Below are 24446 nucleotides of genomic sequence, written 5' to 3'. Positions count from 1 at the left end.
CTCATAGCAAAGGGTCTGAATACTTATGTAAATAAGGTATTTCTGTTTAACAAATTTGCCAAAAACCTGTTTTCGCTTTGTCATTATAGGGTATTGTGTGTAGATTGCTGAGGATATTGTTTTACGTAAATCCATGTTAGAATGAGGCTGTAACGTACCAAAATGTGGGACGAGTCAACGGGGTCTGAATACTTTACCGAAGGCCCTGGATTTAACTCCATGGTCTCAGGAAGACAGTCAACGGTGTAACCAATAATAGACTCTCATTCTGAATGATCACACAACGGATAACAATTTCTCATTGGTCACTGTGACACATGACACCCAACTATAACTAGTAGGTACATTCTCTGCCTGGACAACTGCTGCAGGGCAGTCCAAGGACAACAGGGGACAGACAGACACTCAGAGAGAGAGAGAGAGAGAGACAGAGAGAGAGAGAGAGAGAGACAGAGAGAGAGAGAGAGACACAGAGAGAGAGAGAGAGAGAGAGACAGGGAGACGGAGAGAGAGAAGAGAGAGAGAGAGACAGGGAGACAGATAGAGAGAGAGAGAGAGAGACAGGGAGACAGATAGAGAGAGAGAGAGAGAGAGAGAGAGAGAGAGAGAGAGAGAGAGAGAGAGAGACACAGAGAGAGAGAGAGAGAGACAGGGAGACAGATAGAGAGAGAGACAGAGAGAGACAGAGAGAGAGAGAGAGAGAGAGACACACAGAGAGAGAGAGAGAGAGAGGGAGACAGAGAGAGAGAGAGAGAGAGAGAGAGAGACAGATAGAGAGAGAGAGAGAGAGAGAGAGAGAGAAAGAGACAGGGAGACAGAGAGAGAGAGAGAGAGAGAGAGAGACAGACAGATAGAGAGAGAGAGAGAGAGAGAGAGAGAGAGAGAGAAAGAGACAGGGAGACAGAGAGAGAAAGAGAGAGATAGTGGGAGGACACTGACTGACTAATCAGCTTTCTGACTCCAACCCCCCCAACACATCTTCTGATCAAGCTGCAGCAGTGACTTCAGGAGAAGAAACTCACACAAAAGGTTTTTTGTCGTTGTCTTGTCTCCTGTTCACCACCTGTTGTCCCGTAGTCAGGTGTGTTGTTCCAGAGCTTCATGATGCAGAAGATGCAGAGCCAGAAGATGCAGAGCCAGATGATGCAGACCCAGACGATGCAGAACCAGACGATGCAGACCCAGACGATGCAGAACCAGACGATGCAGACATCTGTAGACTATAATAATGGATACACGATGCAGACATCGGTAGACTATAATAATGGATACACGATGCAGATGCAGGAACAGCAGAATAATGACTACACCATCCAGGATGACGAGTGGGACAGAGACCTGCTTCTGGACCCCGCCTGGGAGAAACAGCAGAGAAAGGTTAGAAGCTTCATTGTTTGTCTTGTCTGTTCATTCATATGTCCACATTGTGTAAAGGTTTTACTGTTGTCAAGTGAGGCAGAGGAAGTCACTGAATGTCAAAACAGCAGTAGTAGATAAACTCTCCTATTTACCATGTTATGAATATTTACTCATTCAAGATATTGCACTTAAAAAATGTAAATAAAAACGTTTTAAATCTAGGCCTACAAAGAGAAGGCAGAGGTCAGAGGTCAGAGGAAGTATTTCCTGACAGTCAAATGAGTCAAAACAAGAACACATCCTAATGGGAAGTTTTTGTTTTGTTACATGACAGCACTATTAAAGGGGACATAAAAATACTGCTCACTTTACTTAGAAAAACAACCCCAAGTACAGTGTGAGAGACACTCTGTGGGCAACGCTGGGCACCAGGCAGACACAACAGCCAAGACAACAATACCTCCCAGGCAGTCAGGCAGCATAGCAATGACCTGTGCTGCCATTCCTTTCGATTCGTGTGTTTTACGAGAACTGTCGACAGATGTCTGGTAGCACAGAATGTACGAGGCGTCCTCTAGGCCCGAAGCGGGAACAGAATGGACGCCACTGGCTAATTATAACTAAGGACTTATAGGGTTACACAGAGTTTGGCTCAGACAACGTCCTTGGTCCTCGGTTGGCACGGGAGAACAGTGTCTGTATTGATCGATACTAACCTGATAGATTATGTTCATTTACATCTACAGACTTGTTTTTTGTTTTTTTTACAATATAAACCGAGTTCGTGTATTTACATAATCAAATGTACTTTGTCCACTTCGTCTGCTCTAGAATTCATACCCAGACCAGGTAGCTTTTTACAAAAGACAAATGATCTGTCACTGACCTGTCAAGATATCAGAGGCAACCTACTGTACCCCTCAATATAGGAATACCTAGGATAGGATAAGTAATCCTTCTCACCCCCCCCCCCCCCTTAAATGATTTAGATGCACTATTGTAAAGTGGCTGTTCCACTGATGTCAGAAGGTGAATTCACCAATTTGTAAGTCGCTCTGGATAAGAGCGTCTGCTAAATGACTTAAATGTAAATGTAAATATAGAACCATGCATTAATGAGTCTCTCTACAGACGGGTTGCCTCCCACCATGTATCAATGGTCCTGATGTGGTTGCCCTGAGGCTGGAACTACTGAGACATAAAGGCATTAATAGACTATCTCATTAAACATGAATGGCAGGGCTTCCTTCCCTGACTATGGTCCTGCCAGACAGAGACAACAATATAGCCGTGACCACAGGGAGCAGCTATGTTAAACCCTGGAGGGGTCTTAACTATGGGGAGCAGCTATGTTAAACCCTGGAGGGGTCTTAACTATGGGGAGCAGCTATGTTAAACCCTGGAGGGGTCTTAACTATGGGGAGCAGCTATGTTAAACCCTGGAGGGGCTTAACTATGGGGAGCAGCTATGTTAAACCCTGGAGGGGGCTTAACTATGGGGAGCAGCTATGTTAAACCCTGGAGGGGGCTTAACTATGGGGAGCAGCTATGTTAAACCCTGGAGGGGTCTTAACTATGGGGAGCAGCTATGTTAAACCCTGGAGGGGTCTTAACTATGGGGAGCAGCTATGTTAAACCCTGGAGGGGTTTTAACTATGGGGAGCAGCTATGTTAAACCCTGGAGGGGCTTAACTATGGGGAGCAGCTATGTTAAACCCTGGAGGGTCTTAACTATGGGGAGCAGCTATGTTAAACCCTGGAGGGGTCTTAACTATGGGGAGCAGCTATGTTAAACCCTGGAGGGGTCTTAACTATGGGGAGCAGCTATGTTAAACCCTGGAGGGGTTTTAACTATGGGGAGCAGCTATGTTAAACCCTGGAGGGGGCTTAACTATGGGGAGCAGCTATGTTAAACCCTGGAGGGGTCTTAACTATGGGGAGCAGCTATGTTAAACCCTGGAGGGGTCTTAACTATGGGGAGCAGCTATGTTAAACCCTGGAGGGGCTTAACTATGGGGAGCAGCTATGTTAAACCCTGGAGGGGTCTTAACTATGGGGAGCAGCTATGTTAAACCCTGGAGGGGTCTTAACTATGGGGAGCAGCTATGTTAAACCCTGGAGGGGTCTTAACTATGGGGAGCAGCTATGTTAAACCCTGGAGGGGTCTTAACTATGGGGAGCAGCTATGTTAAACCCTGGAGGGGCTTAACTATGGGGAGCAGCTATGTTAAACCCTGGTGGGGCTTAACTATGGGGAGCAGCTATGTTAAACCCTGGAGGGGGCTTAACTATGGGGAGCAGCTATGTTAAACCCTGGAGGGTCTTAACTATGGGGAGCAGCTATGTTAAACCCTGGAGGGGGCTTAACTATGGGGAGTAGCTATGTTAAACCCTGGAGGGGCTTAACTATGGGGAGCAGCTATGTTAAACCCTGGAGGGGCTTAACTATGGCGAGCAGCTATGTTAAACCCTGGAGGGGGCTTAACTATGGGGAGCAGCTATGTTAAACCCTGGAGGGAGCTTAACTATGGGGAGCAGCTATGTTAAACCCTGGAGGGAGCTTAACTATGGGAGCAGCTATGTTAAACCCTGGAGGGGCTTAACTATGGGGAGCAGCTATGTTAAACCCTGGAGGGGCTTAACTATGGGGAGCAGCTATGTTAAATCCTGGAGGGGGCTTAACTATGGGGAGCAGCTATGTTAAACCCTGGAGGGGGCTTAACTATGGGGAGCAGCTATGTTAAACCCTGGAGGGGCTTAACTATGGGGAGCAGCTATGTTAAACCCTGGAGGGGTCTTAACTATGGGAGTAGCTATGTTAAACCCTGGAGGGGCTTAACTATGGGGAACAGCTATGTTAAACCCTGGAGGGGTCTTAACTATGGGGAGCAGCTATGTTAAACCCTGGAGGGGTCTTAACTATGGGGAGCAGCTATGTTAAACCCTGGAGGGGCTTAACTATGGGGAGCAGCTATGTTAAACCCTGGAGGGGGCTTAACTATGGGGAGCAGCTATGTTAAACCCTGGAGGGGTCTTAACTATGGGGAGCAGCTATGTTAAACCCTGGAGGGGGCTTAACTATGGGGAGCAGCTATGTTAAACCCTGGAGGGGTCTTAACTATGGGGAGCAGCTATGTTAAACCCTGGAGGGGGCTTAACTATGGGGAGAGCACGTCCCCATTACCAGGTCATTGTATTTCAGGATCTGTGTTCTGACAATAGAGACTTATAGTTCTGACAGACTATTTTTGTCCCAACAGTATCTGTTCAAACCAGTGTCCCAAATGGCACCCTATTCTCTATAGTCCACTACTGTAGACCAGGGCTGGTCAAAAGTAGTGCACTATTATAAGGGAATAGGGTGTCATTCACACAACTGTGTGAAGGATTACTGTACCTTTTATAAATGAGCTACATAACAAACACAATATTGGATTGAATATGGTGTTGTCCAGCTGTCCAATATGGTGTTGTCCAGTTGTCCAATATGGTGTTGTCCAGCTGTCCAATATGGTGTTGTCCAGCTGTCCAATATGGTGTTGTCCAGTTGTCCAATATGGTGTTGTCCAGCTGTCCAATATGGTGTTGTCCAGCAGTCCAATATGGTGTTGTCCAGCTGTCCAATATGGTGCTGTCCAGCTGTCCAATATGGTGTTGTCCAGCTGTCCAATATGGTGTTGTCCAGCTGTCCAATATGGTGTTGTCCAGCTGTCCAATATGGTGTTGTCCAGCTGTCCAATATGGTGTTGTCCAGCTGTCCAATATGGTGTTGTCCAGTTGTCCAATATGGTGTTGTCCAGTTGTCCAATATGGTGTTGTCCAGCTGTCCAATATGGTGTTGTCCAGCTGTCCAATATGGTGTTGTCCAGTTGTCCAATATGGTGTTGTCCAATATGGTGTTGTCCAGCTGTCCAATATGGTGCTGTCCAACTGTCCAATATGGTGATGTCCAGCTGTCCAATATGGTGCTGTCCAGCTGTCCAATATGGTGCTGTCCAGCTGTCCACTATGGTGTTGTCCAGCTGTCCAATATGGTGTTGTCCAATATGGTGTTGTCCAATATGGTTTTGTCCAGCTTTCCAATATGGTGCTGTCAGTTAGACCTTTGAAACACACCAGGCTGACATGTGGAATTGTTTTAAGATGCCCTCCCCTCCTACTAATCTGACATATGGAATTGTTTTAAGATACTCCCCCCTCCTACTCATCTGACATGTGGAATTGTTTTATGTCCTGCCTGAGGCGGTTCTCAATCAGTCAAGTGATTATCGTTGTCTCTGATTGGGAACCATATTTAGGCAGCCATATTCTTTGAGTGTTTCGTGGGTGATTGCTCCTGTCTCTGTGTTTATATTCACCAGATAGGCTGTATAGTTGTTTCCGTCTGTTGTTTTTGTACATTTCAGTTATTTCATGTCTAGTCATTCTTTCTTCAATAAACATGAGTAACCACCACGCTGCATTTTGGTCCGCTCCTCCTTCAACAGAAGAACTCCGTTACAGGCGCAGTGTAAAATGAATACATCATTTTAATGAAGATGAAGAACTATTCAAAATAACAAACCGAATGTGAAGCTATAATAATACTACATTTACATTTACATTTAAGTCATTTAGCAGACGCTCTTATCCAGAACGACTTACAAATTGGTGAATTCACCTTCTGACATCCAGTGGAACAGCCACTTTACAATAGTGCATCTAAATCATTTAAGGGGGGGGGTGAGAAGGATTACTTTATCCTATCCTAGGTATTCCTTGAAGAGGTGGGGTTTCAGGTGTCTCCGGAAGGTGGTGATTGACTCCGCTGTCCTGGCGTCGTGAGGGAGTTTGTTCCACCATTGGGGGGCCAGAGCAGCGAACAGTTTTGACTGTGCAGACACAGGCAAATAGACATAGACAATAGCCCACGAAACACCCAAAGAAGATGGCTGCCTAAATATGGTTCCCAATTAGAGACAACGATAAACAGCTGCCTCTAATTGAGAACCAATCTAGGCAACCATAGACTTACAAAAACACCTAGATAGTAAACGACTCCATAAACCTACAAAACCCCTAGACAATCCCAAAACACATACATCACCCATGTCACACACCCTGACCTAACAAAAACAATAAAGAAAACAAAGAATACTAAGGTCAGGGCATGACCCTGCTAGCTGTGAAACTAGAGATCCTGGTTCGAGTCCAGACTCTGTCGCAGCCGGCCGCGACTGGGAGACCCATGGGGCGGCGCACAATTGGCCCAGCGTCGTCCGGGTTAGGGGAGGGTTTGACTGGCAGAGATGTCCTTGTCCCATCGTGCACTAAAGACTCCCGTGACGGGCCGGGCGCAGTGCACGCTGACACGGTCACCAGGTGTACAGTGTTTCCTCCCAAACATTGGTGCGGCTGGCTTCCCGGGTTAAGTGGGCATTGTGTCAAGAAGCAGTGCGACTAGGTTGGGTTGTGTTTCTGAGTCCTTACGGGAGTTGCAGCGATGAGACAAGACTGTAACTACCAAATGGGGAGAAAAAAGGGGTAAAAATATAATAAATAAATAATAAATAAATAAGGTTTTGAAGTGTCTGTCCTCCTATCTAGGAGAGAAAGCTCTGGAAATATTGATGTTTTTTTGGACACATACAGTCAGGTCCATAAATATTTGGACATTGACCAAGTTATTATAATTGTAGCTGTCTACCACAGCATATTGGAGTTGACATTGAATCATGAATATGAGCAGAAAGTGCTATTAGCTTTAATTGGAGGGTATTTACATCCAAATCAGGTGAAAGGTTGTAGGAATCACATCACATTTAATATGTGGGCCCTCCCTTTTAAGGGACCAAAAGTAATTGGACAATTGCCTGCTCAGGTGTTCCATGGCCAGGTGTGTTATTTACCGGTAAGCAGATGAAAGGTCAAGTATGACATTTGCATTTGGAATCTGTTGCCGTTGAACCCTCAATATGAAGTCCAGAGAGCCGTCACTGCCAGTGAAGCAAGACATTACTGGGCTGAAAAATCAAAAACAAACCCCTCAGAGAGACAGCAAAAACACGAGGTCCAAATCAACTATTTGGTACATTCTTTAAACAGAAAGAACACACTGGTGAGCTCAGGAACACCAAAAGGCCCTGAAGAAAAACGGAAAACAACTGTGGTGGATGACAGAATCATTCTTTCCATGGAGAAGAAAAACCCTTTTCACAACAGTTGGCCAGATCAAGAACACCCTCCAGGAGGCCGGCGTATCTGTGTCAAAGTCAACAACCAAGAGAAGACTTCACCAGAGTAAATACAGACGGCTTACCACAAGACTGCAAACCTCAAAAACAGGAAGGCCAGATTAGAGTTTGCCATAAAAACATTTTCACATTTACATTACATTTAAGTCATTTAGCAGACGCTCTTATCCAGAGCGACTTACAAATTGGTGAATTCACCTTCTGACATCCAGTGGAACAGCCACTTTACAATAGTGCATCTAGATCATTTAAGGGGGGTGAGAAGGATTACTTTATCCTATCCTAGGTATTCCTTGAAGAGGTGGGGTTTCAGGTGTCTCCGGAAGGTGGTGATTGACTCCGCTGTCCTGGCGTCGTGAGGGAGTTTGTTCCACCATTGGGGGGCCAGAGAAGCAAACAGTTTTGACTGGGCTGAGCGGGAACTGTACTTCCTCAGTGGTAGGGAGGCGAGCAGGCCAGAGGTGGATGAACGCAGTGCCCTTGTTTGGGTGTAGGGCCTGATCAGAGCCTGGAGGTACTGGGGTGCCGTTCCCCTCACAGCTCCGTAGGCAAGCACCATGGTCTTGTAGCGGATGCGAGCTTCAACTGGAAGCCAGTGGAGAGAGCGGAGGAGCGGGGTGACGTGAGAGAACTTGGGAAGGTTGAACACCAGACGGGCTGCGGCGTTCTGGATGAGTTGTAGGGGTTTAATGGCATAGGCAGGGAGCCCAGCCAACAGCGAGTTGCAGTAATCCAGATGGGAGATGACAAGTGCCTGGATTAGGACCTGCGCCGCTTCCTGTGTGAGGCAGGGTCGTACTCTGCGGATGTTGTAGAGCATGAACCTACAGGAACGGGCCACCGCCTTGATGTTAGTTGAGAACGACAGGGTGTTGTCCAGGATCACGCCAAGGTTCTTAGCGCTCTGGGAGGAGGACACAATGGAGTTGTCAACCGTGATGGCGAGATCATGGAACGGGCAGTCCTTCCCCGGGAGGAGGAGCAGCTCCGTCTTGTCGAGGTTCAGCTTGAGGTGGTGATCCGTCATCCACACTGATATGTCTGCCAGACATGCAGAGATGCGATTCGCCACCTGGTCATCAGAATGGGGAAAGGAGAAGATTAATTGTGTGTCGTCTGCATAGCAACGATAGGAGAGACCATGTGAGGTGATGACAGAGCCAAGTGACTTGGTGTATAGCGAGAATAGGAGAGGGCCTAGAACAGAGCCCTGGGGGACCCCAGTGGTGAGAGCGCGTGGCGAGGAGACAGATTCTCGCCACGCCACCTGGTAGGAGCGACCTGTCAGGTAGGACGCAATCCAAGCGTGGGCCGCGCCGGAGATGCCCAACCCGGAGAGGGTGGAGAGGAGGATCTGATGGTTCACAGTATCGAAGGCAGCCGATAGGTCTAGAAGGATGAGAGCAGAGGAGAGAGAGTTAGCTTTAGCAGTGCGGAGGGCCTCCGTGATACAGAGAAGAGCAGTCTCAGTTGAATGACTAGTCTTGAAACCTGACTGATTTGGATCAAGAAGGTCATTCTGAGAGAGATAGCGGGAGAGCTGGCCAAGGACGGCACGTTCAAGAGTTTTGGAGAGAAAAGAAAGAAGGGATACTGGTCTGTAGTTGTTGACATCGGAGGGATCGAGTGTAGGTTTTTTCAGAAGGGGTGCAACTCTCGCTCTCTTGAAGACGGAAGGGACGTAGCCAGCGGTCAGGGATGAGTTGATGAGCGAGGTGAGGTAAGGGAGAAGGTCTCCGGAAATGGTCTGGAGAAGAGAGGAGGGGATAGGGTCAAGCGGGCAGGTTGTTGGGCGGCCGGCCGTCACAAGAAGCGAGATTTCATCTGGAGAGAGAGGGGAGAAAGAGGTCAGAGCACAGGGTAGGGCAGTGTGAGCAGAACCAGCGGTGTCGTTTGACTTAGCAAACGAGGATCGGATGTCGTCGACCTTCTTTTCAAAATGGTTGACGAAGTCATCTGCAGAGAGGGAGGAGGGGGGGGAGGGGGAGGAGGATTCAGGAGTGAGGAGAAGGTGGCAAAGAGCTTCCTAGGGTTAGAGGCAGATGCTTGGAATTTAGAGTGGTAGAAAGTGGCTTTAGCAGCAGAGACAGAGGAGGAAAATGTAGAGAGGAGGGAGTGAAAGGATGCCAGGTCCGCAGGGAGGCGAGTTTTCCTCCATTTCCGCTCGGCTGCCCGGAGCACTGTTCTGTGAGCTCGCAATGAGTCGTCGAGCCACGGAGCGGTAGGGGAGGACCGAGCCGGCCTGGAGGATAGGGGACATAGAGAGTCAAAGGATGCAGAAAGGGAAGAGAGGAGGGTTGAGGAGGCAGAATCAGGAGATAGGTTGGAGAAGGTATGAGCAGAGGGAAGAGATGATAGGATGGAAGAGGAGAGAGTAGCGGGGGGGAGAGAGAGCGAAGGTTGGGACGGCGCGATACCATCCGAGTAGGGGCAGTGTGGGAAGTGTTGGATGAGAGCGAGAGGGAAAAGGATACAAGGTAGTGGTCGGAGACTTGGAGGGGAGTTGCAGTGAGGTTAGTGGAAGAACAGCATCTAGTAAAGATGAGGTCGAGCGTATTGCCTGCCTTGTGAGTAGGGGGGAAGGTGAGAGGGTGAGGTCAAAAGAGGAGAGGAGTGGAAAGAAGGAGGTAGAGAGGAATGAGTCAAAGGTAGACGAGGGGAGGTTAAAGTCGCCCAGGACAGTGAGAGGTGAGCCGTCCTCAGGAAAGGAGCTTATCAAGGCATCAAGCTCATTGATGAACTCTCCGAGGAACCTGGAGGGCGATAAATGATAAGGATGTTAAGCTTGAAAGGGCTGGTAACTGTGACAGCATGGAATTCAAAGGAGGCGATAGACAGATGGGTAAGGGGAGAAAGAGAGAATGACCACTTGGGAGAGATGAGGATCCCGGTGCCACCACCCCGCTGACCAGAAGCTCTCGGGGTGTGCGAGAACACGTGGGCGGATGAAGAGAGAGCAGTAGGAGTAGCAGTGTTATCTGTGGTGATCCATGTTTCCGTCAGTGCCAAGAAGTCGAGGGACTGGAGGGAGGCATAGGCTGAGATGAAGTCTGCCTTGTTGGCCGCAGATCGGCAGTTCCAGAGGCTACCGGAGACCTGGAACTCCACGTGGGTCGTGCGCGCTGGGACCACCAGATTAGGGTGGCCGCGGCCACGCGGTGTGGAGCGTTTGTATGGTCTGTGCAGAGAGGAGAGAACAGGGATAGATAGACACATAGTTGACAGGCTACAGAAGAGGCTACGCTAATGCAAAGGAGATTGGAATGACAAGTGGACTACACGTCTCGAATGTTCAGAAAGTTAAGCTTACGTAGCAAGAATCTTATAGACTAAAATGATTGAAATGATACAGTACTGCTGGAGTAGGCTAGCTGGCAGTGGCTGCGTTGTTGACACTACACCAATCAAGTCGTTCCGTCGAGTGTAATAGTTTCTACAGTGCTGCTATTCGGGGGCTAGCTGGCTAGCTAGCAGTGTTGATTACGTTACGTTACGTTAAAAGAACGACAATAGCTGGCTAGCTAACCTAGAAAATCGCTCTAGACTACACAATTGTCTTAGATACAAAGACGGCTATGTAGCTAGCTAGCTACGATCAAACAAATCAAACCGTTGTACTGTAATGAAGTGAAATGAAAATGTGATACTACCTGTGGAGCGAAGCGGAATGTTGACCGGGTTGTTGAAGTTCTATTCAGTAGACGTTGGCTAGCTGTTGGCTAGCTAGCTAGCAGTATCTCCTACGTTAAGGACGACTAATAGCTGGCTAGCTAACCTCGGTAAATTAAGATAATCACTCTAAGTCTACACACTCTAAACTACACAATTATCTTGGATACGAAGACAGCAAAGACAGCTATGTAGCTAGCTAACACTACACTAATCGAGTCGTTCAGTTGAGTGTAATAGTTTCTACAGTGCTAGTAGACGGTGGGCGTTAGCTAGCTGCTGGGCAGATAGCAGTGTAGACTACGTTAGGACAACGAAATACGATAATTACGCAATTATCTTTGATACAAAGAAGGCTATGTAGCTAGCTAAGAAGAAATTGCTAAGATTAGACAAATCAAACCGTTGTACTATAATGAAATGTAGTGAAAATGTAATGAAAAGTTATACTACCTGCGGACCGAAGTGTAGATGCGACCGCTCGCTCCAACCCAAAAGCCTGTACAGTTCTGGAGCAACATCCGGATGAGAGATGAGACAAAGATCAACTTGAACGATGGGAAGAGAAGAGAATGGAGAAGCATAACACCTCATCTGTGAAGCATGGAGGAGGCGGTGTTATGGCGTGGGCACGTACGGCTGCCAATGGAACTGCTTCCCTTGTATTTAGTAATGGGTAACGATGCTTCGTGGGTGTCAGGTGTTGATGTGTGCAGAGGGTCCCTGGTTCGAGCCCGGGGCGGGGCTCTGTAAACTGTTACATCCCAGTGTACTGTTTCACGGTAAAGTGTTGACAGAGAAAACGCCAAGACACATGAAAGAGTCAGACACAAGGACTAACCTGATTGGACTCGTTGTTCAGCCATATGTCTGTTGTGCTCAGACTTTCACAGCCTGGTGCAACTCTCACCTGAGGAAGGCCGGGACTGGGATTGAAAACATCGAGGAGGACTTCAGGAACGGACTGAAACTCATGCTGCTGCTGGAAGTCATCTCTGGTACATCGTCTCTCTCTGTGTGTGTGTGTGTGTGTGTGTGTGTGTGTGTGTGTGTGTGTGTGTGTGTGTGTGTGTGTGTGTGTGTGTGTGTGTGTGTGTGTGTGTGTGTGTGTGTGTGTGTGTGTGTGTGTGTGTGTGTGTGTGTGTATTCTTTATCCCCTTTCACTGTGTATAAGACAGTAGATTAGGAATTGTTAGTTAGATTACTTGTTGGTTATTACTGCATTGTCGGAACTAGAAGCACAAGCATTTCGCTACACTCGCATTAACATCTGCTAACCATGTGTATGTGACAAATAACATTTGATTGATTTGATTTGTTGTGTGTGTGTGTGTGTGTGTGTGTGTGTGTGTGCGTGTGTGTGTGTGTTCTGTTATTCTGAAAGGTGTGTCCAATACGTCAATACAGCCACATATCTCCTCTTCCTCAGGTGAATGACTTCACATGTCTCCTCTTCCTCAGGTGAAAGACTTCCCAAACCAGACAGAGGGAAAATGCGCTTCCACAAGATAGCCAACGTCAACAAAGCTCTGGAGTACATCACCAGCAAAGGAGTCAAGCTGGTCTCCATTGGAGCTGAAGGTATGTTATAGATCTATTTCACCACAGCTGAAGGTACATTATAGATCTATTTCACCACAGCTGAAGGTACATTATAGATCTATTTCACCACAGCTGAAGGTATGTTATAGACGTATTTACTTTCATTTATTTAAAATGACTGGAGTGGATGACTTAAAATGACTGGAATGGATTACCCAAAGAGAGTGTAAAGAAGATTTTCAGTGCTTGTTACTTTTTAGTCCGCAAAAACACTACAGTGAATACTATAGTATTTATACCACAGTATACTATAGTATTTATACCACAGTATACTATAGTATTTACACCACAGTATACTATAGTATTTATACCACAGTATACTATAGTTTTTATACCACAGTACACTATAGTATTTATACCACAGTATACTATAGTATTTACACCACAGTATACTATAGTATTTATACCACAGTATACTATAGTATTTATACCACAGTATACTATAGAATTTATACCACAGTATACTATAGTATTTACACCACAGTATACTATAGTAGTTATACCATGGTATACTATAGTATTTATACCACAGTATACTATAGTATTTATACCATGGTATACTATAGTATTTATACCACAGTATACTATAGTATGTATACCACAGTATACTATAGTATTTACACCACAGTATACTATAGTATTTATACCATGGTATACTATAGTATTTATACCACAGTATACTATAGTATGTATACCACAGTATACTATAGTATTTACACCACAGTATACTATAGTATTTATACCACAGTATACTATAGTTTTTATACCACAGTATACTATAGTATGTACACCACAGTATACTATAGTATGTATACCACAGTATACTATAGTATTTATACCACAGTATACTATAGTATGTATACCACAGTATACTATAGTATTTATACCACAGTATACTATAGTATTTATACCACAATATACTATAGTATTTATACCATGGTATACTATAGTAGTTATACCATGGTATACTATAGTATTTATACCACAGTATACTATAGTATTTATACCATGGTATACTATAGTATTTATATCACAGTATACTATAGTATTTATACCATGGTATACTATAGTATTTATACCACAGTATACTATAGTATTTATACCACAGTATACTATAGTATTTATACCACAGTATACTATAGTATTTATACCACGGTATACTATAGTATTTATACCGCAGTATACTATAGTATTTATACCGCAGTATACTATAGTATTTATACCACAGTATACTATAGTATTTATACCACAGTATACTATAGTATTTATACCACGGTATACTATAGTATTTATACCGCAGTATACTATAGTATTTATACCACAGCATACTATAGCATTTGTTTAATGTGTGCTCTGTGTGTCATTATACATTGCATGTAGTTTGTATTCCAGTATATTATATCGACCATCCAATAAGACCAACTTAATGGAGGAATAGAAAACACAGGGACCTGGTTGAGAAAGACCAGGACGTCTCCGTGACGACTGCATTTACTGACCTGTTTCTCCTGCAGAGATTGTGGACGGCAACATTAAGATGACTCTGGGAATGATCTGGACCATCATTCTGCGCTTTGCCATCCAGGACATCTCAGTGGAAGGTTAGTTAATATAGTCATGTAGTTATAGTGTATAGTATGTTATCTCAGGGGAAGGTTAGTTAATATAGTCATGTAGTTATAGTGGTATGTATAGTGTATAGTATGTTATCTCAGGGGAAGGTTAGATAATATAGTCATGTAGTTATAGTGGTATGTATAGTGTATAGTATGTTATCTCAGGGGAAGGTTAGATAATATAGTCATGTAGTTATAGTGTATAGTACGTTATCTCAGTGGAAGGTTAGTTAATATAGTCATGTAGTTATAGTGTATAGTATGTTATCTCAGTGGAAGGTTAGTTAATATAGTCATGTAGTTATAGTGTATAGTATGTTATCTCAGGGGAAGGTTAGTTAATATAGGCATGTAGTTATAGTGTATAGTATGTTATCTCAGTGGAAGGTTAGTTAATATAGTCATGTAGTTATAGTGGTATGTATAGTGTATAGTATGTTATCTCAGGGGAAGGTTAGATAATATAGTCATGTAGTTATAGTGTATAGTACGTTATCTCAGTGGAAGGTTAGTTAATATAGTCATGTAGTTATAGTGTATAGTATGTTATCTCAGTGGAAGGTTAGTTACTATAGTCATGTAGTTATAGTGGTATGTATGTTATCTCAGTGAAAGGTTAGATAATATAGTCATGTAGTTATAGTGTATAGTATGTTATCTCAGTGTAAGGTTAGTTAATATAGTCATGTAGTTATAGTGGTATGTATAGTGTATAGTATGTTATCTCAGTGGAAGGTTAGTTAATATAGGCATGTAGTTATAGTGTATAGTATGTTAACTCAGTGGAAGGTTAGTTAATATAGTCATGTAGTTATAGTGTATAGTATGTTATCTCAGTGGAAGGTTAGTTAATATAGTCATGTAGTTATAGTGTATAGTATGTTATCTCAGTGGAAGGTTAGTTAATATAGTCATGTAGTTATAGTGTATAGTATGTTATCTCAGTGGAAGGTTAGTTAATATAGTCATGTAGTTATAGTGTATAGTATGTTATCTCAGGGGAAGGTTAGTTAATATAGTCATGTAGTTATAGTGGTATGTATAGTGTATAGTATGTTATCTCAGTGGAAGGTTAGTTAATATAGTCATGTAGTTATAGTGTATAGTATGTTATCTCAGTGAAAGGTTAGTTAATATAGTCATGTAGTTATAGTGTATAGCATGTTATCTCAGGGGAAGGTTAGTTAATATAGTCATGTAGTTATAGTGGTATGTATAGTGTATAGTATGTTATCTCAGTGGAAGGTTAGATTATATAGTCATGTAGTTATAGTGGTATGTATAGTGTATAGTATGTTATCACAGTGGAAGGTTAGATAATATAGTCATGTAGTTATAGTGTATAGTATGTTATCTCAGTGGAAGGTTAGTTAATATAGTCATGTAGTTATAGTGGTATGTATAGTGTATAGTATGTTATCTCAGTGGAAGGTTAGTTAATATAGTCATGTAGTTATAGTGTATAGTATGTTATCTCAGGGGAAGGTTAGTTAATATAGTCATGTAGTTATAGTGTATAGTATGTAATCTCAGGGGAAGGTTAGTTAATATAGTCATGTAGTTATAGTGTATAGTATGTTAACTCAGTGGAAGGTTAGTTAATATAGTCATGTAGTTATAGTGTATAGTATGTAATCTCAGGGGAAGGTTAGTTAATATAGTCATGTAGTTATAGTGTATAGTATGTTAACTCAGTGGAAGGTTAGTTAATATAGTCATGTAGTTATAGTGTATAGTATGTTATCTCAGGGGAAGGTTAGTTAATATAGTCATGTAGTTATAGTGTATAGTATGTTTTCTCAGTGGAAGGTTAGTTAATATAGTCATGTAGTTATAGTGGTATGTATAGTGTATAGTATGTTATCTCAGTGGAAGGTTAGTTAATATAGTCATGTAGTTATAGTGGTATGTATAGTGTATAGTATGTTATCTCAGTGGAAGGTTAGTTAATATAGTCATGTAGTTATAGTGGTATGTATAGTGTATAGTATGTTATCTCAGTGGAAGGTTAGATAATAAAACACACCAGGCCAGTTTCATGAATTAGATATTAGACATTAGAACACATCAGGCCAGTTTCATGAATTAGTTATTAGAACACATCAGGCCAGTTTCATGAATTAGATATTAGATATTAGAACACATCAGGCCAGTTTCATGAATTAGATATTAGATATTAGAACACATCAGGCCAGTTTCATGAATTAGTTATTAGAACACATCAGGCCAGTTTCATGAATTAGACATTAGAACACATCAGGCCAGTTTCATGAATTAGACATTAGAACACATCAGGCCAGTTTCATGAATTAGATATTAGAACACATCAGGCCAGTTTATGAATTAGATATTAGACATTAGAACACATCAGGCCAGTTTCATGAATTAGACATTAGAACACATCAGGCCAGTTTATGAATTAGATATTAGACATTAGAACACATCAGGCCAGTTTCATGAACTAGATATTAGATATTAGAACACATCAGGCCAGTTTCATGAATTAGACATTAGAACACATCAGGCCAGTTTCATGAATTAGATATTAGATATTAGAACACATCAGGCCAGTTTCATGAATTAGACATTAGAACACACCAGGCCAGTTTATGAATTAGATATTAGACATTAGAACACATCAGGCCAGTTTCATGAATTAGATATTAGACATTAGAACACATCAGGCCAGTTTCATGAATTAGACATTAGAACACATCAGGCCAGTTTATGAATTAGATATTAGACATTAGAACACATCAGGCCAGTTTCATGAACTAGATATTAGATATTAGAACACATCAGGCCAGTTTCATGAATTAGACATTAGAACACATCAGGCCAGTTTCATGAATTAGATATTAGATATTAGAACACATCAGGCCAGTTTCATGAATTAGACATTAGAACACACCAGGCCAGTTTCATGAATTAGATATTAGAACACATCAGGCCAGTTTCATGAATTAGACATTAGAACACATCAGGCCAGTTTCATGAATTAGACATTAGACATTAGAACACATCAGGCCAGTTTCTTGAATTAGATATTAGAACACACCAGGCCAGTTTCATGAATTAGACATTAGAACACATCAGGCCAGTTTCATGAATTAGATATTAGAACACATCAGGCCAGTTTCTTGAATTAGATATTAGAACACACCAGGCCAGTTTCATGAATTAGACATTAGAACACATCAGGCCAGTTTCATGAATTAGACATTAGAACACACCAGGCCAGTTTCCTGCACCCAGATTTCAGACTAGTCTTGGACCAAAAAGCATCAATGTGAGACTCTCCATGTAAAGTGCTTCTTAGTACAGGACTAGTCTGTGTCTGGGAAACTGTCCCGTAATGAATGTGGCTGTCGTAGAACAGCATACAGCACATAACCTGGCCCTTCAGAGTGTTTGATAGAACCAGGACTGTACGATTGTCACAATAAACATCACAATGTTCTCTCCTGTAGAAACCTCTGCTAAGGAAGGTCTTCTTCTATGGTGCCAGAGAAAGACTGCCCCCTACAGGAATGTCAATGTCCAGAACTTCCATGTCAAGTGAGTCCGTTTACTGAGTGAGATTCAAGTCCCATCACAGCATTGTAAATGGTTGTCTATTTGTCTGTGTTTTTCAGATTTTATAAAAGGGGTTAAAAATACATTTCTGAATGTAAAGTTATTCATCCTTCAGACATGAGAGAGAGGGAGTGAGAGAGAGAGAGAGAGAGAGAGAGAGAGAGAGAGAGAGAGAGAGAGGGAGAAAGAGAGGGGGAAAGAGGAAGGAGAGAGAGCGAGAGAGAGAGAGAGACAGAGAGAGAGAGAGACAGAGAGAGAGAGAGAGAGAGAGAGAGAGAGAAAAGAGAGAGCGAGAGAGAGAGAGAGAAAGAGGGAGAGAGAGAGAGAGAAAGAGAGAGAGACAGAGAGAGAGAGAGAGAGAGAGCGAGACACAGAGAGAGAGAGAGAGAGAGAGAGAGAGACAGAGAGAGAAAAGAGAGAGAGAGCGAGAGAGAGAGAGAGAGAGAGAGAGAGAGAGAGAGAGAGAGAGAGAGAGAGAGAGAGAGAGAGAGAGAGAGACAAAGAGAGGGCGAGAGAGAGAGAGAAAGAGGGAGAGAGAGAGAGAGAAAGAGAGAGAGACAGAGAGAGAGAGCGAGACACAGAGAGAGACAGAGAGAGAGAGAGAGAGAGAGAGAGAGAGAAAAGAGAGAGAGAGAGAGAGAGAGAGCGAGAGAGAGAGAGAGAGAGAGAGAGAGAGCGAGAGAGAGAGAGAGCAAGAGAGAGAGAGAGATAGAGGAGGAGAGAGAGTAGATCTGTATGTTAATTCAGTGTTTATCAGTAGTCCAGCCAGTTCAATAGATGCTTATGTTTCGCCATTTAATATCGGCGCTTTAAAAAGACTCTTCTTTGCCATTCTTTGGTTGTGATAAAGGCCCAGTGCAGTCAAAATGTTTGTTTTTTCCCCCCTGTATTTTGTATCATATTGTACAACAGCTGATGAAACTAACACTGATGTGTTCTAATATCTAATATCTTATTCATGAAACTGGCCTGATGTGTTCTAATATCTAATATCTTATTCATGAAACTGGCCTGATGTGTTCTAATGTCTAATGTCTTATTCATGAAACTGGCCTGATGTGTTCTAATGTCTAATTCATGAATAGCACATACATTCCAATAGGACCTGGTGTTAGTGGTTTTCCTCACACCTTCCCTGGAGATAACATACTATACACTATAACTACATGACTATATTATCTAACCTTCCACTGAGATAACATACTATACACTATAACTACATGACTATATTAACTAACAGTTTTTTCCTGATAGTTGATTGGTTGAAAGTACAATGTACACAGAACCTTCTAATCAGCAGGTTTACATGGGCAGGAGTCTCAGCTTGCCTGGTGACATCACCAGGCGGTAAATTGGTTAACAGACCAATTAGAAAGAGAGTTCCAAACCTATTTACCAATAACAGCTGGTTTCCAGTTTTCCTCCTCCTCACTCAGACCCAGGGAGTCCTAACAAAAATCTGCTTGAGAAATCTTTTATTTACAACAACAACAAAAAAGCTATTTTTTGTCATTTCAATTGAAAACTAGTACAGTAAGGTTCTTCATTGTTACCCAGAAATGATTTGATATTGATATAAAAACGGCTGCATTGGGCCTTTAACTGCTGGGTAGAAGCCTCTTCCTGGACCAATCACAGTGCATTGGGCCTTTAACTGCTGGGTAGAAGCCTCTTCCTGGACCAATCACAGTGCATTGGGCCTTTAACTGCTGGGTAGAAGCCTCTTCCTGGACCAATCACAGTGCATTGGGCCTTTAACTGCTGGGTAGAAGCCTCTTCCTGGACCAATCACAGTGCATTGGGCCTTTAACTGCTGGGTAGAAGCCTCTTCCTGGACCAATCACAGTGCATTGGGCCTTTAACTGCTGGGTAGAAGCCTCTTCCTGGACCAATCACAGTGCATTGGGCCTTTAACTGCTGGGTAGAAGCCTCTTCCTGGACCAATCACAGTGCATTGGGCCTTTAACTGCTGGTTAGAAGCCTCTTCCTGGACCAATCACAGTGATGTCAGTCTGGAGACGCACAACCATCCATTTGATTTGAGTTCTGCAGCAGAGAGCAGCGGTCCAATAGAAAGGCTTGTTCTCTTTACTTATGATTTATCACCAGAGATGGTTTGTTTACCTTTTCTACCGGATGTGGTTGGATGGAGTCGGCCTACAGCGCCAACTAGTGGCCACGTCGGGGACAACAGCTGTTGACAACTGTAGTGTTGTGGCTAACCCTTTTCCTAACCTTTAACCTCATTCTCCTAACCTGCTATGTTAATTCACCTAACCTGCTATGTTAATTCACCTAACCTGCTATGTTAATTCTCCTAACCTGCTATGTTAATTCTCCTAACCTGCTATGTTAATTATCCTAACCTGCTATGTTAATTATCCTAACCTGCTATGTTAATTATCCAACCTGCTATGTTAATTATCCTAATCTGCTATGTTAATTATCCTAACCTGATATGTTAATTATCCTAACCTGCTATGTTAATTATCCAAGCTGCTATGTTAATTACCCTAACCTGCTATGTTAATTATCCTAACCTGCTATGTTAATTATCCTAACCTGCTATGTTAATTATCCTAACCTGCTATGTTAATTATCCTAACCTGCTATGTTAATTATCCAAGCTGCTATGTTAATTACCCTAACCTGCTATGTTAATTATCCTAACCTGCTATGTTAATTATCCTAACCTGCTATGTTAATTATCCTAACCTGCTATGTTAATTATCCAACCTGCTATGTTAATTATCCTAACCTGCTATGTTAATTATCCTAACCTGCTATGTTAATTATCCTAACCTGCTATGTTAATTATCCTAACCTGCTATGTTAATTATCCAACCTGCTATGTTAATTATCCTAACCTGCTATGTTAATTATCCAACCTGCTATGTTAATTATCCTAACCTGCTATGTTAATTATCCTAACCTGCTATGTTAATTATCCTAACCTGCTATGTTAATTACCTAACCTGCTATGTTAATTATCCTAACCTGCTATGTTAATTATCCTAACCTGCTATGTTAATTATCCTAACCTGCTATGTTAATTATCCTAACCTGCTATGTTAATTATCCTAACCTGCTATGTTAATTATCCTAACCTGCTATGTTAATTATCCTAACCTGCTATGTTAATTATCCTAACCTGCTATGTTAATTATCCTAACCTGCTACGTTAATTATCCTAACCTGCTATGTTAATTATCCTAACCTGCTATGTTAATTACCCTAACCTGCTATGTTAATTATCCAACCTGCTATGTTAATTATCCTAACCTGCTATGTTAATTATCCAACCTGCTATGTAAACAAATCATCAGTATCACCATACCTGCACCTATCAGTGTGAGAACCAATGAACACAAAGCTTTAGTAGGAAATCAAATGTAATTGGCCCTTGACCTTAGAAGACTGTTAGATAAATGCATTTTAATTGGCTGTTGAGCTGTGACGATATGATTCTCTCCCCCTGGTTGGCTGTGAAGCTGGAAGGACGGCCTCGCGTTGTGCGCCCTGATACACAGACACCGTCCTGACCTCATCGACTATGCCAAGCTCAACAAGGTCTCTGTGTGGTGTGGCCTGAGTCCGATGCATGCTGCTCTAGGACTGGCTGAGTGCCAGTCTGTTTGTGCCATCAGGCCAACTCCTTGTCATGGTATGATGGCACAAATAGACTGGCACTCAGGCTAGTCTGGTCCAAGACCTGGGCTGAAGTGCATGATGGGGGATGCAGCCACCAACCACCACACTAACCCCACTGCCCTGTTTACTACATGGAGATTCACTGGTCAAGAGCTCTGTTTACTACAAAGAGATTCACTGGTCAAGAGCTCTGTTTACTACATAGAGATTCACTGGTCAAGAGCTCTGTTTACTACATAGAGATTCACTGGTCAAGAGCTTTGTTTACTACATAGAGATTCACTGGTCAAGAACTCTGTTTACTACAGAGATTCACTCAGGGTTAACCCATACCAGAACGTGGTTAGCCTTGATACTGCTCAGCAGAACAAGGTTAGCCAATACCAGTGCAGGGTTAGCCTTAGCACTGATGAGCAGATCAGGGTTAGCCCATACCAGAGCAGGGTGAGCCTTGACACTGCTGAGCAGAACAGGGTTAACCCATACTAAAACATATAAACTATATAAACCAAGCTATAACGACTATATAAACCAAGCTATAACGACTATATAAACCGAGCTATAATGACTATATAAACCAAGCTATAATTACTATATAAACCAAGCTATAATTACTATATAAACCAAGCTATAATGACTATATAAACCAAGCTATAATGACTATATAAACCAAGCTATAATGACTATATAAACCGAGCTATAATGACTATATAAACCGAGCTATAATGACTATATAAACCAAGCTATAATTACTATATAAACCAAGCTATAACGACTATATAAACCGAGCTATAACGACTATATAAACCGAGCTATAATGACTATATAAACCGAGCTATAATGACTATATAAACCAAGCTATAACAACTATATAAACCAAGCTATAACGACTATATAAACTGAGCTATAATGACTATATAAACCAAGCTATAACGACTATATAAACTGAGCTATAATGACTATATAAACCGAGCTATAACAACTATATAAACCGAGCCAGGAGAAAAAGCAACAGGAAATGTGAATTATTACCACCTGCGATATTAGAACACCTGGTTGGTACCATCTGGGATATTAGAACACCTGGTTGGTACCATCTGGGATATTAGAACACCTGGTTGGTACCATGTGGGGATATTAGAACACCTGGTTGGTACCATCTGGGATATTAGAACACCTGGTTGGTACCACCTGCGATATTAGAACACCTGGTTGGTACCATGTGGGGATATTAGAACACCTGGTTGGTACCATGTGGGATATTAGAACACCTGGTTGGTACCATCTGGGATATTAGAACACCTGGTTGGTACCATGTGGGGATATTAGAACACCTGGTTGGTACCATCTGGGATATTAGAACACCTGGTTGGTACCACCTGCGATATTAGAACACCTGGTTGGTAGCATGTGGGGATATTAGAACACCTGGTTGGTACCATCTGGGATATTAGAACACCTGGTTGGTACCATCTGGGATATTAGAACACCTGGTTGGTACCATCTGGGATATTAGAACACCTGGTTGGTACCATCTGGGATATTAGAACACCTGGTTGGTACCATCTGGGATATTAGAACACCTGGTTGGTACCATGTGGGGATATTAGAACACCTGGTTGGTACCATCTGGGATATTAGAACACCTGGTTGGTACCACCTGCGATATTAGAACACCTGGTTGGTACCATGTGGGGATATTAGAACACCTGGTTGGTACCATGTGGGATATTAGAACACCTGGTTGGTACCATCTGGGATATTAGAACACCTGGTTGGTACCACCTGCGATATTAGAACACCTGGTTGGTACCATGTGGGGATATTAAAACACCTGGTTGGTACCACCTGGGATATTAGAACACCTGGTTGGTACCATCTGGGATATTAGAACACCTGGTTGGTACCACCTGCGATATTAGAACACCTGGTTGGTACCATGTGGGGATATTAGAACACCTGGTTGGTACCATGTGGGGATATTAGAACACCTGGTTGGTACCACCTGGGATATTAGAACACCTGGTTGGTACCATGTGGGGATATTAGAACACCTGGTTGGTACCATGTGGGGATATTAGAACACCTGGTTGGTACCATCTGGGATATTAGAACACCTGGTTGGTACCATCTGGGGATATTAGAACACCTGGTTGGTACCACCTGGGATATTAGAACACCTGGTTGGTACCACCTGGGATATTAGAACACCTGGTTGGTACCACCTGGGATATTAGAACACCTGGTTGGTACCACCTGGGATATTAGAACACCTGGTTGGTACCATCTGGGGATATTAGAACACCTGGTTGGTACCATGTGGGGATATTAGAACACCTGGTTGGTACCATGTGGGGATATTAGAACACCTGGTTGGTACCATCTGGGATATTAGAACACCTGGTTGGTACCATCTGGGATATTAGAACACCTGGTTGGTACCATGTGGGGATATTAGAACACCTGGTTGGTACCATCTGGGATATTAGAACACCTGGTTGGTACCACCTGCGATATTAGAACACCTGGTTGGTACCATGTGGGGATATTAGAACACCTGGTTGGTACCATCTGGGATATTAGAACACCTGGTTGGTACCATCTGGGATATTAGAACACCTGGTTGGTACCATCTGGGGATATTAGAACACCTGGTTGGTACCACCTGGGATATTAGAACACCTGGTTGGTACCATCTGGGATATTAGACCACCTGGTTGGTACCATCTGGGGATATTAG

The 24446-nt window shown here is 42.9% G+C and overlaps 1 pseudogene; it reads left to right on the top strand.

The window, feature by feature from the left end:
- The first annotated feature begins 908 nt into the window (after positions 1 to 908).
- LOC135513345 (alpha-actinin-2-like) overlaps positions 909 to 24446 on the top strand; it is an 81748-nt pseudogene continuing 58210 nt past the window's right edge.

Source organism: Oncorhynchus masou, chromosome 24 (assembly GCF_036934945.1).
Source record: "Oncorhynchus masou masou isolate Uvic2021 chromosome 24, UVic_Omas_1.1, whole genome shotgun sequence".
NCBI lineage: Eukaryota > Metazoa > Chordata > Actinopteri > Salmoniformes > Salmonidae > Oncorhynchus > Oncorhynchus masou.
This window is presented reverse-complemented; position numbering and strand designations above follow the sequence as displayed.